This window comes from Lithobates pipiens, unplaced genomic scaffold (assembly GCF_037356315.1).
Source record: "Lithobates pipiens isolate NorthernLeopardFrog02 unplaced genomic scaffold, aLitPip1_a1.2 Scaffold_16, whole genome shotgun sequence".
Classification (NCBI taxonomy): Eukaryota; Metazoa; Chordata; class Amphibia; order Anura; family Ranidae; genus Lithobates; species Lithobates pipiens.
Window position 1 is genome coordinate 239,867,512 of NW_027507748.1, and position 13,525 is coordinate 239,881,036.

General features: G+C 37.9%; 1 long non-coding RNA gene across 1 annotated transcript in view; it reads right to left on the minus strand.

Annotated features, from left to right (window-relative positions):
* The window catches only part of LOC143982470 (uncharacterized), a 118,979-nt gene continuing 105,454 nt past the window's right edge, over positions 1 to 13,525 (minus strand). Inside the window, exons 3-4 of the long non-coding RNA XR_013274463.1 lie at positions 4,951 to 5,094; positions 1 to 3,344 (exon numbers count right to left, since the gene is read on the minus strand). This is a non-coding gene — a long non-coding RNA (uncharacterized LOC143982470). The remainder of the gene's footprint in view (positions 3,345 to 4,950; positions 5,095 to 13,525) is intronic.

Genomic DNA, 13,525 nt, shown 5'->3' on the forward strand with positions numbered 1-13,525 from the left:
TGCAACTCGCAGATTCCACCCTAGTTCTGGCCCAGTGTAGCTGGGATTAATAATTCAACTTTAAGGACCCCAGAACGAGAAGCACAAGTGGTCCACAGAGGGCAACTTCTTACGAAACAGGACTTTGGAAAAGGTGATCATTTATGTTTGCCAGACACTCTTTTCCCTTCAGCTTGACATGTGGACCGTGTCATCAGTCACAAGTAGTTATGGCTGCCTTAGTAAATGAGCGTGGGATAGAGCCAGGGTTCTCCACAGTTGTTTTTATAACATACCACTTCTTGTTTTACCTGTTACCAAAGGTGTTACCAAAAGCTGAACATCCCTTCCAGAGATAGCAAAAAGATACATCCAGATGCCCAAGTCAGGATCTTACGAGTATGTATTTTGTTTGTATGGACATGTTTTCTGGATGTCCAGTGGCAAATGCTACTGCAAAGGCCACAGTTAGTAAAAAGGTGTTCTCAGAAGTAGTTCATAAGTACAGAATGCAGAATCTACAGAGAGTAACAGAGGAAATCATTTTTATAGGAGAGTCCTTAATGGAAGTTTTGAGGTTTTATTTTTACACCCCCTACTGTCTACAATGTAGCGGACAAAGTAGAGTAAGAAACTAGAAAACTTTTGCCTGAATGTTTTATTATAATTTATCAAGCCCGTAGGGGGATGTTGGACTCTCTCCCTATGGGATTTGGTTTGGGAGTGTGTTACTCACCTGCTTATATTTTGTCTCAGCAGCTGAAGTCCTCCATTCGGATCTCACAGAGAAATTTGCTGATCTTTTAAGGTTTTTGACAAACTTATTTATGTGTTTTCTCCCCAATTCCAGATCCTAAAAGTTTGGAAGGATCTAAAACTAAAGCCAGGTGACTTGTGGATTGTTAAGAGACATTTATATATAAGGAAATGTTTGGAGCCTCAATACAGCATCTATTTTATGTACAGTTTTGCAAAACTTGAAGGAAAAGTCACCTGGATCCACACCAGACACTGTAATATGACTAAATGAAAGAAATCTCTGTGTTTGATTTGTTTCCCTCTTGCGATAACAGTCTAGGGTATTTTTTGATTCAATTACTTTAATTGTAAGGGATACATATATTTGAAAAGTAGTTTAGCCATGTTGAAGTCATATTTGTCTTTTGTACCTCTTTCATTTTATGTAGAATTGTCTGTGTTTACATATGCTGATAAGTCAGCATACCAGCAATTAAGCTAGAAGGCCATTCTGGCCACAGGAGTGTACAGCCAGTACTCTGTAAATATGTCTTATCAATCATTAGTTTTTCACAGTGAAAAGTCGTTTTGTAATGAAAAAAGCTGCTCAGCCCGGACTACCTCCACCTAAGCGTGTGGAGGTTCCAGGTTAAAGGTGATAGCAGGTATGGTTAGTGATCAAAATATTGATCAAAAGAGAGGAGACTGTAATGGAAATTTGTAGGTTCTGTATATAATTGTATTCTATTTTATATGTATTGCACAATGCCCTCACTGTGCACACGGCACTAATAATGTTTTCAGTACATGTTTTGCATTCTTTCGAGTTCTGATTAGAATAAGCCTGCCTATGTAACGCCCCTTGTTACCATAAACGTACAATTGTAATATTAATGTGATACCTACGTAATCATGTGTATAAAAGCCTTCAAATGCGTCATAATAAAGGAGAAAGGTTATTTGGAAAGATGCTGAGCGTATCTTTTGTGTCTGTTCCCTACTGCAGTAGTTATTAATTTGGAAGCACTAATCAATATGAGGATAGGAGTTGCCTATCATCAAAATATCCATTTCAATAGTCTTAAATAATAATAAATAAATAATGAAATAATGACAGAATAGTCTTAAATAATAAAACCAAAGTATATGTATAAGTAACACTGTTCTGAATGAAACTATAATGGGCCTAAAGTGACATATGAATGCAATAGAAAAACATATGCAATAGAAAAACATATACAAACCAAATTATACCAATAGTATGAATAAAAAAGTCACAAAGTGATTAAAAAGGCAGGTTAAAGTGCAATATAGAAACTGAATGTAAAAAACACAGCCATGAAAACAATTCTATTGAATTAAATAAGGATGTCTGAGATTTGAAATATAATAATATAAGATAGTGGTAAAAAAAATATGTATAGGAATTGCAAATTGATAGACCATAGGACAAAAATAGAACAGAAATAAAACTTTAAAAACAGGTCACTAGAGGGAGACAAAACCTTCCAAACACAATGCGAAACAGATAATGAAATATGGGAAGTTTATTCAAAATGTACAATTCACATATACAACCTACATAATGTTGATAATAAAAAAGTCACTGGACTCCTCCCCCCTTCCCCAAGTGCCTAACGAAGGGAAGGGGGGAGGAGTCCGGTGATGTTGAAGTTCTGATTGAACGTAACACGTACGGGAAGAAGCTACGCATGATGTCACCAGCTGCTGCCCTATGGAACTAACACGATTGTCGGCTTTACATGCTGTGTTCTTATCATCCTTATGTGAGTAGTTCATGTTTGAACACAAAAATGAAATCTTATATTTAAGCAGTGAGCACTTTTCTTTCTACTTTTCTTTCTACCCATGACCTAGCATCCTTGCTGAGATCTAAGGAGACGTGAGGGAAGTTTATGGTCAGTGTTAACCCTTTTGATACCCGCTTGCAAGACAACCTGTTTGCACAGGGGTCCATGCCATAAGGTGAGAAAACTGTGGGAAAAAAAATTACTTACGTCAGTGCTACAGTTTGAATTTAAAACGTATTTGTGTGAACTGTGGAGTTAAGTCATGGATTGTGGAAACTAACTAGTGTCGGGTGATTGTATATAGTGTATACCACATTTACCACTGACTAATGCAGAGTTGCAATGCAAGGAGATCGGCTAAAAGTAGTTGGATCTGTATGTGCGTTATAATTCATCGAAATTTGTTGATTAATCGATTAAAAAAAAAAAATCGATTAATCGGACATGAAAATTTTAATCAGTAACAGCCCTAAAATAAAGACTTCAATAAACAAGTGTCCATGTGAATCAAAAATTATTCCATTAGTATAACGCCAATTGGATGTGCTATCCACCGTTCCCAGTGATAATAAAGTATAACAATCCAAATGAAAATTAAATTGGCCTCTTACCAACTTCCGATGATCTCTAAATTATAAGAGATCATCTAACGCATTAGGTAAGAAAATGCCACATGCCTGGCCACATCTTCTGTGTGTCTCCCGGTTTCCAAGATGGATGGATCCAACAGCTCCAGGCTCAGCCTCCACACACCGTTCACTCTGGACTCTGACTCCACACTGAAAGTGTAATCCACAGTGTCCTAGCACAGCTTGCCTGGTTGGTGGAATAATAATGGAATCATTTTTGATACACATGGACACTTGTTTATTGAACTCTTTATCACTAGTTGATATACTTTGCTAATTTTTTTAAAGAGTTTTTTCTTTGTTTAGGAAACAGCGTAACTTTTTACATTTTCACATTTTTTCACTATCTCCTTGTATCCAAGGAGTGATAAAATTGCAGCAGTCTGCACTTATAATTAGCCCAAGATTTTCACACATTTCTATATAAAACAGTGGTACCACATCTCCCAAAAACACTTCATACTATTAAAACTCAAACATCCACCTCTCTCACAATCTGCCTAAATATAGGCCAGTGACCATATTTGCTAGCAAAATTGAAATGCAATACTCATAAATTTAAAGTAGCAAAGTGATCCTAAAGGATCTAATGGATACAGAATGTTCCAGCTCATAGATTGGATAGTCAGATATCTGGATGACCATACATCATGAGTCTGCCATTATGAAGAAAAGCATAGATTAGTTCAAAATTCAAACTGTGATGTTAGTAAGTGGAACTGACTTCATAGTAGATGTAGATATAGGTGTAAAACAGTTGCGGTGGCCGTGACAAAGCTTGATGTAATGTGAAGCAACTGGCTACGTTAATATAGCACAGTTCATGCTAGTATGGTTCTGGCAAGAATTGTTCATAAATGCCTTGACCACCCCCCTCACACTGTGGATAAGAGTGACACAATCCTTCCAATATTTTCAGAATTTCACATTTATTTCAGTTTAGCTCAGTGGGTGGAATACAATTTCCCTTAGTTGCCTGAGGGTTAGTTGAGCACAAATCTGGTTTTTACCTCTATCCCACCTCTATTCATCATGGGAAATACTAGTCCAGTCTTTCCCTTTTTGTTTATTTAAATTGACCTTATTTTGATGTTGTTTATTAATGTTAAAAATGTCAATAAATATATTTTTATTGAGGGTGCAACATTCTCAGTTCGTTGTCCAAAGTTTATGAAGGGCTAAGCCCATTTGGGTGACCCTCATACAATCCCTTAGGACTATTATTTTGTACATATTTTTGATGCATTTGAATACTTTTGGAAATGTACAGTATGTGTATAGAATAAATATAATATTTTTTTTTTCTCTCTCTCAATATGGACCCCCAATTTTTGGAGGACATGTTCAGAAAGTTAAAGGTACAGAGTGAAGTGGTTTCAAAAGATGGTACACATGAAAGGTAATAGAATTGGCTATTCTTTAAGTTGAAAGATTTGTATGAAAAGAAATAACAAATATGGTGGAACATCTACTTTTTTGGTAAATATATCTAAGAAAGTATTTATCCCAAAGGAATCCAGATTTTTCCAAAAGTTAAAGAAGTGAGCAGTGATTTTAAAAACAAATGGGAGAATAATCTACAGCAGTGCACAAGGAACATGATTGTATTATTAGTGGACTATTATGAACAACAGTTACTTCAATTGATTAAAGATTTTCAGGAAACATTGGAGCTTTTCACTCCCTATAGACAGAGACCAACTTGTATACAAAAAGAAAAGGACATTTGTCTCTCAATTGAGAAAACAAATAAGGAAATCGTAAACACTAAGAATATAAAATTACATTGTTACCTCTCAGTTGTGATGAGGTGAGGATTGCTCACCATCTATAGGGATATTTTCTTCTTTCTACATCCAACTAATGACCTGTTTATGATAACTGTATGGAGTAATCCGATGATGAGATATTTCTATTTTCATTAGTATGTAGACCTCCTAGGAGAAAGAATTATATAATTTAATTTCATTTTGCTAAATAATATACTGGTTGTCAAATTGTGAAAACTTGTCAGATGGTAATATAAATATGAAAAGTAAAATAAGCTTTGGCGCTAAAACCTAAATGGTGTATTAAAAATGCTAATACTCTGCAAATTACATAAAATGAAGCCCAATGTGGGAATTTCACCAATACACTGTATACGTGATATTAAAGCTATATGTAAATGGAAATGTGTATCCGTTATCCTACATAGTAACTATGCACAAGTGTGGTAAAAAATAATGACTATGCACAAGTGTGGTAAATGATATGATAAAAATTACAACTAATCTATCACAACTAAAAATGTAGGTGCTTTGACAAAAAGTGCTTTAGCTCACGTAAATGAGCCAATACTTATATTCTAAAAAGTGACAATCAAAAGGACATTGTGAAAATACCAAGTGAAAACATCAAAAAATCAAAAAAATCATATAATGTCCAATCCAAAATGTGTTATAATGTCCAAAAAAATAACAATATTTGTTCAAAGTCGCATCATCTAGTTGCTGAAAAAACGCATAAGACTTTTATCAGATAGGAAGGTGAAGCAAGGTGACTGGTGAAAACAAGGGTTAAATTCCTCTCCGGTGCGCCACTCTGTGTTAGAGAAAAAATGTATATATGCGCTCACCAGACATTAAACCCTCAATGGGTTAACCAAGCAGTCACAGTATGAGCCACTGTGCAGCTCTCTCGAGGCTCTGCCACCGCTGTGCTGTGGGGATATTTTACACTCTTCCTTCCGTGAATGGTCCGTTTAGCGTTTGTACATGAAGGGAAACAGAAGTACAACCATGGTGCAATATTGTTGTAAAAACGTACTATGTTTATTAAAAACAGTTTTACTCACAAATTCCAAAAAAGATAGATCGCTGTGAAATATACTCCGCCTGGCGTTACTGCTTGAATAGCAGTGTAAGGTGCACGTCCTAGGCCACGCCCTACGCGTTTCGTCAGAGCGACGTCATCTCCAGATGACGTCGCTCTGACGAAACGCGTAGGGCGTGGCCTAGGACGTGCACCTTACACTGCTATTCAAGCAGTAACGCCAGGCGGAGTATATTTCACAGCGATCTATCTTTTTTGGAATTTGTGAGTAAAACTGTTTTTAATAAACATAGTACGTTTTTACAACAATATTGCACCATGGTTGTACTTCTGTTTCCCTTCATGTACAAACGCTAAACGGACCATTCACGGAAGGAAGAGTGTAAAATATCCCCACAGCACAGCGGTGGCAGAGCCTCGAGAGAGCTGCACAGTGGCTCATACTGTGACTGCTTGGTTAACCCATTGAGGGTTTAATGTCTGGTGAGCGCATATATACATTTTTTCTCTAACACAGAGTGGCGCACCGGAGAGGAATTTAACCCTTGTTTTCACCAGTCACCTTGCTTCACCTTCCTATCTGATAAAAGTCTTATGCGTTTTTTCAGCAACTAGATGATGCGACTTTGAACAAATATTGTTATTTTTTTGGACATTATAACACATTTTGGATTGGACATTATATGATTTTTTTGATTTTTTTGATGTTTTCACTTGGTATTTTCACAATGTCCTTTTGATTGTCACTTTTTAGAATATAAGTATTGGCTCATTTACGTGAGCTAAAGCACTTTTTGTCAAAGCACCTACATTTTTAGTTGTGATAGATTAGTTGTAATTTTTATCATATCATTTACCACACTTGTGCATAGTCATTATTTTTTACCACACTTGTGCATAGTTACTATGTAGGATAACGGATACACATTTCCATTTACATATAGCTTTAATATCACGTATACAGTGTATTGGTGAAATTCCCACATTGGGCTTCATTTTATGTAATTTGCAGAGTATTAGCATTTTTAATACACCATTTAGGTTTTAGCGCCAAAGCTTATTTTACTTTTCACATTTCTAATCTATTCCCATCTAGAGGGATAGGTTTCAAGCACAGGCAGCTTTAACCCTTCACAGTTCACTTTATTATAATCATTTTAACATTCACTTATTTAAACTTGTCTAGCAAACGGGTAAATTTGTCCATAGCGCAATCTTATCTTTTCTTTTTGCGGTAATATAAATATACTTATGATAGTTGACATTAAGTGTATCTGCTAGAGCATAATAAACTACTCCAGGACACCTCAAAAGTGATTAGCTCTGGAATATCCTCTTCAGGGTGAAAAAGGTGAGTACATTAGCAGCTCTGAACTCTTGTTTTACCATCCAAACTAGGCATGAATGCTCTGCCCTATTAGATTGAAATTACTTTGCAAGCAAATCAAACTGAATTAAAGAACAGATGAACTTTACTTAACCGTTTACGCCCCGGACCATTTGGCTGGCCAAAGACCAGGCCACTTTTTGCGATTCGGCACTGCGTTGCTTTAACTAACATTTGCGCGGTCGTGCGACGTGGCTCCCAAACAAAATTGACGTCCTTTTTTCCCATAAAAAAGTATTTGATCACCTCTGCGGTTTTTATTTTTTGCGATATAAAAAAAAAGAGCGACAGTTCTGAAAAAAAACACTGTTTTTAACTTTTTGCTTTTTATAATAAATATCCCCAGAAAATATGAAAAAAAACATTTTTTCTCAGTTTAGGCCGATACGTATTCTTCTACATATTTTTGGTAAAAAAAAATTGCAATAAGAATATATTGATTGGTTTGCGCAAAAGGTATAGCGTCTACAAAGTAGGGGATAGCTTTATGGCATTTTTATTAATATTTTTTTTTCACTAGTAATGGCAGCGATCAGCGATTTTTATCATGACTATGATGTTGGATTGAATTTATATAATACTTCTGGTATTTGCTCATGATTGAGATAGTCACTTAGCCTCAGTTGAATGAAGCACATGAAAGCTTTGTTATCAGAAGAACAATAGCTTGGCTCAGACTCACCTGCTGTGATAGGTGTGATTGCAGGCTTCAAAGAGAATAAGATCTAGCTAGATGGCTCATCGTAATAGAGACACTGATCACAGTGGACAATACAGCATGCTTCCTGAAGAATGGGCATACATGTGAAGGAATACCTCTTGGCGAAATCTATTGGATGGAAGGCAAATGGGGGTGGCTACGAGTGGGTGTGTATGTTTGAATGAAAAGGCTCTCACACAGACAAGGTTCTCTCTGTTTGCTGCAAGAGCCTGCCATGTGGTGATTCGGCCTACTCTGGGTGATGGCTCCGGCCTAAACCTCATGGTAAAGGCCCTCTCCTGGTCTGAGCCTAGCCGATGCAGCAAAGCCTCATGGAGGACTGTATGATAAGTATCTTTCATATTCTTGTATTATATGTTCTGATTGTAAGCTTTGTGATATGGTAATGTCTTTTTAATACTTTATGTTATCTTTCCTAATTTAACTATGGGAAGAGACAAGTTAATAATAGTTTGTAGAGTACATAATGCCCTTCATATGACATTATTGCTTTTTGCAGATTTACACTACAGAACATGTTCCATAGGAAGCCATGTTAAATGGACTGTAGTGCAAATCTGCAAAATGCAAAAAGCACTTTCACTTAGGGGTGTACTCACTTTTGTTGCCAGCGGTTTAGACTAGATTAATGGCTGTGTGTTGAGTTATTTTGTGGGGACAGCAAATTTACACTATTATACAAGCTTTACACTCACTACTTTACAATGTAAAAAAGGTGTAATCTCTTCAGTGTTGTCGCATGAAAAGATATAATAAAATATTTACAAAAATGTGAGAGGTATACTCACTTTTGTGAGATACTGTATATATATAGATATGGCTCCACAATTCACAAATAAAAATACAGTATAAAGTCAATAATACATTTGGTAAATAAAAAAATTGAAATCAATATGGGAAGAGAACCTGCTATAAACATCACCCGATTGACACCTTCCTTGCCAAGGGTACTGCATATGAGTAAATAAAGATCCGGATAGCCGCACTCCAAGAATAGTTGTTTCCTTTATTGAAGATACAGTCCGTAAAAAACAGATTCAAATTTCAAACTGCTAACGCGTTTCACACCGCTCTCACTGGTGCTTAATCATAGCTAATGCAAACATATAATGACATGGTATATATACACATACACAAAGCATGAAGATCCAATCAGGGGGCAAGCTGATGCCCTTGTTCACGTGCAAAGATCCATCTTCAATTAGGTTGATGAAGCAGCTGGTGCTACAACTCTGGGGTAGTATAATAACCCTTTATGCATGGACGAAGCAGACCTTCACGTTAAATTTCAGGATTGAAAAAATATTTCTATATCGATGAAAGACACATTCGCCGAGGAGGGAGGAAACAGAAGCCGCCGATGCCTTGATGACCCGTGGAGAGCAGGAGAATGGGAGGAAGCTGCTGCCAAGCAGGGGAAGCTGCGGGTGATGGGGTAAGTTCTACCGACTGGGGGTGGCATAATGTTTGTCGCCCCCCCAAAAAATAATTCCACCGCTCCCCAACGTGCTTTTAGACATGTTACAAGCACGTGGGAACCCACTTATATATGAGTCTACCTAGATGTGAACTCTATTCCCCATGATGTTCGCCTTAGATCGGTACAATACTTCCTGGCAGAAGACCCCTTTATTAACCCCAGACAGGGCAGTTTCATCTTGGAGGCCGCTCTTTTTTAAAACACAATTATTTGGAGTTTAACAGAACTTATAATTTACAGGTCAACCGTATAGCCACAGGAGCCAACTTTGCCCCCAGTTACAAAAATTTGGCTATGGGGTACTGGGAGACCCAATACATTTGGAATAACAACCCAAACACAGCTAATATCATTTACTATGGGCGATACATTGATGACATAATCATCATTTGGGATGGCTCGGAAACACTTGTAGCTATTTTTGTCCAAAACTGTAATGTCAATAATCAGTGTCTCTTTTACCTCAGTTCGGGATACCAATGTACTAGCATTTCTCAATCTAGAATTGTGTCACAAGGGCAACACGATAGATGCTACAAATAATGTTAGGCCCACGCCAGTCCCCCTGTGATGAAGTTGGAAGTGATGGAACGGCAACTAGACTTGGATGCTGAGACGTAATCCTGTGTGTGTGAGGGATGAGGTGAGATCGCGTCACTGTGACACCCTGCATGATTGAGATTTATTTACTCAAAGGCGATTTAGATTTTTTTATGATGCAAGTACATGACTTTTAAATAAAAGGATACCTTAAAGAGGAGTGGCACCTTTAAAAAAAATATTAAAAGTCAGCAGCTACAAATACTGCAGCTGCTGACTTTTAATAAATGGACACTTACCTGTTCCAGGATCCAGCGATGTCAGCAGCAGATGACGAGCGATCGCTCATCTCTCGGCTGCCCCCGCCGCCATCCTCTGTCAGGGAATCAGGAAGTGAAGCATTGTGGCTTCACTGCCCGGTTCCCTAATGCGTGATGCGCGTATCCACTGGTCCCCATTGTGTCCTGGGAACTGTGTGTTTCCCAGAACACAACGGGGGGGCAGGGCATCTGCGGCTAGCTTGTCCCGGAAGTGGGTGCAGATACCTGGATTATACAGGTATCTGCACCCCCCTCCCCCCTGAAAGGTGTCAATCGTGGCACCGGATGGGGGGAGGGTTCCAATGAGCGGACCTTCCAATTTAGGGTGGAGGTCCGCTTTAAGGTGTTTTACACTATTGGAGGCTCTGTCTCGGCTTTTATCTTCACATGAGGAGATTGATGTTATCATTTGGATGGCGTTTGGTGATCTATAGAGGTGCATCAATATAACACAAAGAGCTGTTTTGGCAGACACGGAGTAAATGGCAACTACATCTGGTGAGCTTTATTCTTAAGGGAGTGGAATTGGCACTTAGCACTTTGGTGGAGGATATTTGGTGTTTCAGCGGATGTTTTTTTACACCTACTTCCTCACATTTAATTGTACTTTTTTTGCGAGTTGCAATATTGTCATATTGTTTATGGACATTTGTGTGCTTATATATTCTTTCATGGACATTATTTTTTGTTTTCACATTTTTAATAGTGCACTACTGTGAAGCTTATATTTGTAATTGTATGTTATATGTTTCACCTATAGTATTTATTATTTTTTAAGTAGCGGAACAATTAAATTTCCATTCAAGAGTGCAGTGCGCACACATTTAAAATAAACGTTATTGCTTGCATATGGACTTTGGTATTTTCCCTTATTTGCATCAAACCTTTACCATAGGACTGTCTTTATATACTGTTGCTAGGTAAATGCAGTTCAGTTCTGTTAACATGTTGCCATCCGGCCTAGGGTGTAATGATGTCGGGGCCGGCCTCTCGTCCCTGCGGTGGACGTCATATCGCATGGCCCGATCTGTCACTGGCTGTGTCCACAGGACACAGAAGATGACTGGTCCGGCCATCCATTGTGTACAATTGAGTTGCTAGCTGGTCACAGTGAGCACATGGTACAGACTAGGCCAATCGCAACACATCTTGCCATGTAATCAACTGTGGCCAATCACAGCTAATCACAACAAAACATAATGTGTAAAAAAAAATAAAAAATAAAACATACTGATCCCTTCCCTAGATTAGTTCATTGTTACTTTGGTAACATTATATTGCTCCAGTCCAGTTTTTTTTTCGTACTGTCACCTGTCAGTACCCCTAATCACCACCACACCAGTTATATGATAACGTTGTACTGCACTGGTGACAGTATGTAAAAAATAAATAAGTAAAAATGTAAAACAAAAATTACAACCTCAAAAAACTTGCCATGCCTCTTACTTACTTACTTTGGACCATCTTCATTCCAAAAAGGGGTCATTTTGGGGATATCTGTACTGTCCTGACATTTTTAGGTCGCAAGAAATTAGATAGGCTGTCAGTACATCAGGATTGATAAATTTTCAGATATATACCATAGCTTGTGGACTCTATAACTTTCCTACAGACTAAATGATATACACTGATTTGGGTTAATTTCACCAAAGAAAAGTAACAGAATACCCTTTTGCCTAAATTTATTTGCAAATTTTTTATAACAGAAACAAAAAGAAAAACTATTTTTTTTCAAAATTCTTGGTCTTTTTTGGTTTATTTAGGAAAAAATAAAAAACCCAGTGGTGAATAAATGGCACTAAAAGAGAGCTCTATTGTTCTATATACTCTATATACTGTTAGTCAGAATACTGTAGGTGTTTAACCATATCTTACAAAGTAATGTCTTATTGATAATTGTCTTAGTACACTTGCTAATTCTCTTTTGTTTTAGGCTATTTTTAGACTAATAAATACTTTGAAACACCTCAAGGTGTGTTGGAATTTGACGGGTGAGTGAGCTGTGCTGTCTTCCGGTATTCAGAGAAACCACAAAACAATTCAGCGGCTCCTCTGGAGATATCTATATATCTATCTATCTATATATATATACACTGTATATATATATATATATATATTAGTAATACCTCGGATTGCATGTAACGTGGTTAACGAGCGTTCTGAAATACGTGCTATTATTTTCTTTTAATCGTGCCTCAGTTTGCGAGCGTTGTCCTGCAAAACTAGCAGAATTCAAGCCTCTGCGGTGTGCAGTACCACATTTGGCCAGAGGTACGGGGGCACCGGTGACATTCGGAGCCACCAGGAGCCACTCACAAACACTCAGTTCCTGCATCCAAGTGATTTCCGAGTGTTTCTGAGTGTCTCCAGCACCCCCACCTCTGGCCACATACGGTACTGCATATCATAGAAGTCATTGTGAAACTAATTATCTGAGTTTCCATTGACTTCTATGGGGAAACTCGCTTTGTTTGCAGTTTGTGAGAAGCCATGTGGGGGACACAGCAAACATGTGGAAAAAGGTTCTACGGTCAAATGAGATCAAAATTTTACTTTTTGGCCTAAAAGCAAAATGCTATGTGTGACGGAAAACTAACACTGCACATCACCCTAAACACACCATCCCCACTGTGAAACATGGTGGTGACAGCATCATATTGTGGGGATGTTTTTCTTCAGCAGGGAAAGGGAAGCTGGTCAGAGTTGCTGGGAAGATGGATGGAGCCAAATACAGGGAAATCTTGGAAGAAAACCTGTTAGAGTCTGCAAAAGACTTTGGTGGAGGTTCACCTTCCAGCAAGACAACGCCCCTAAACTTACAGCCAGAGCTACAATGGAATGGTTTATATCAAAGCATATTCATGTGTTAGAATGGCCCAGTCAAAGTCCAGACCTAAATCCAATTTAGAATCTGATGCAAGACTTAAAAATTGCTGTTCAGATGCTCTCTATCCAATCTGACAGAGCTTGAGCTAATTTGCAAAGAAGACTAGGCAAATATGTCACTCTCTCGAAAAGCTGGTAGAGACATCACCAAAAAGACTTGCAGCTAAATTGCAGCGAAAGATGGTTCTACAAAGTATTGACGCAGGGGGGCTGAATACAA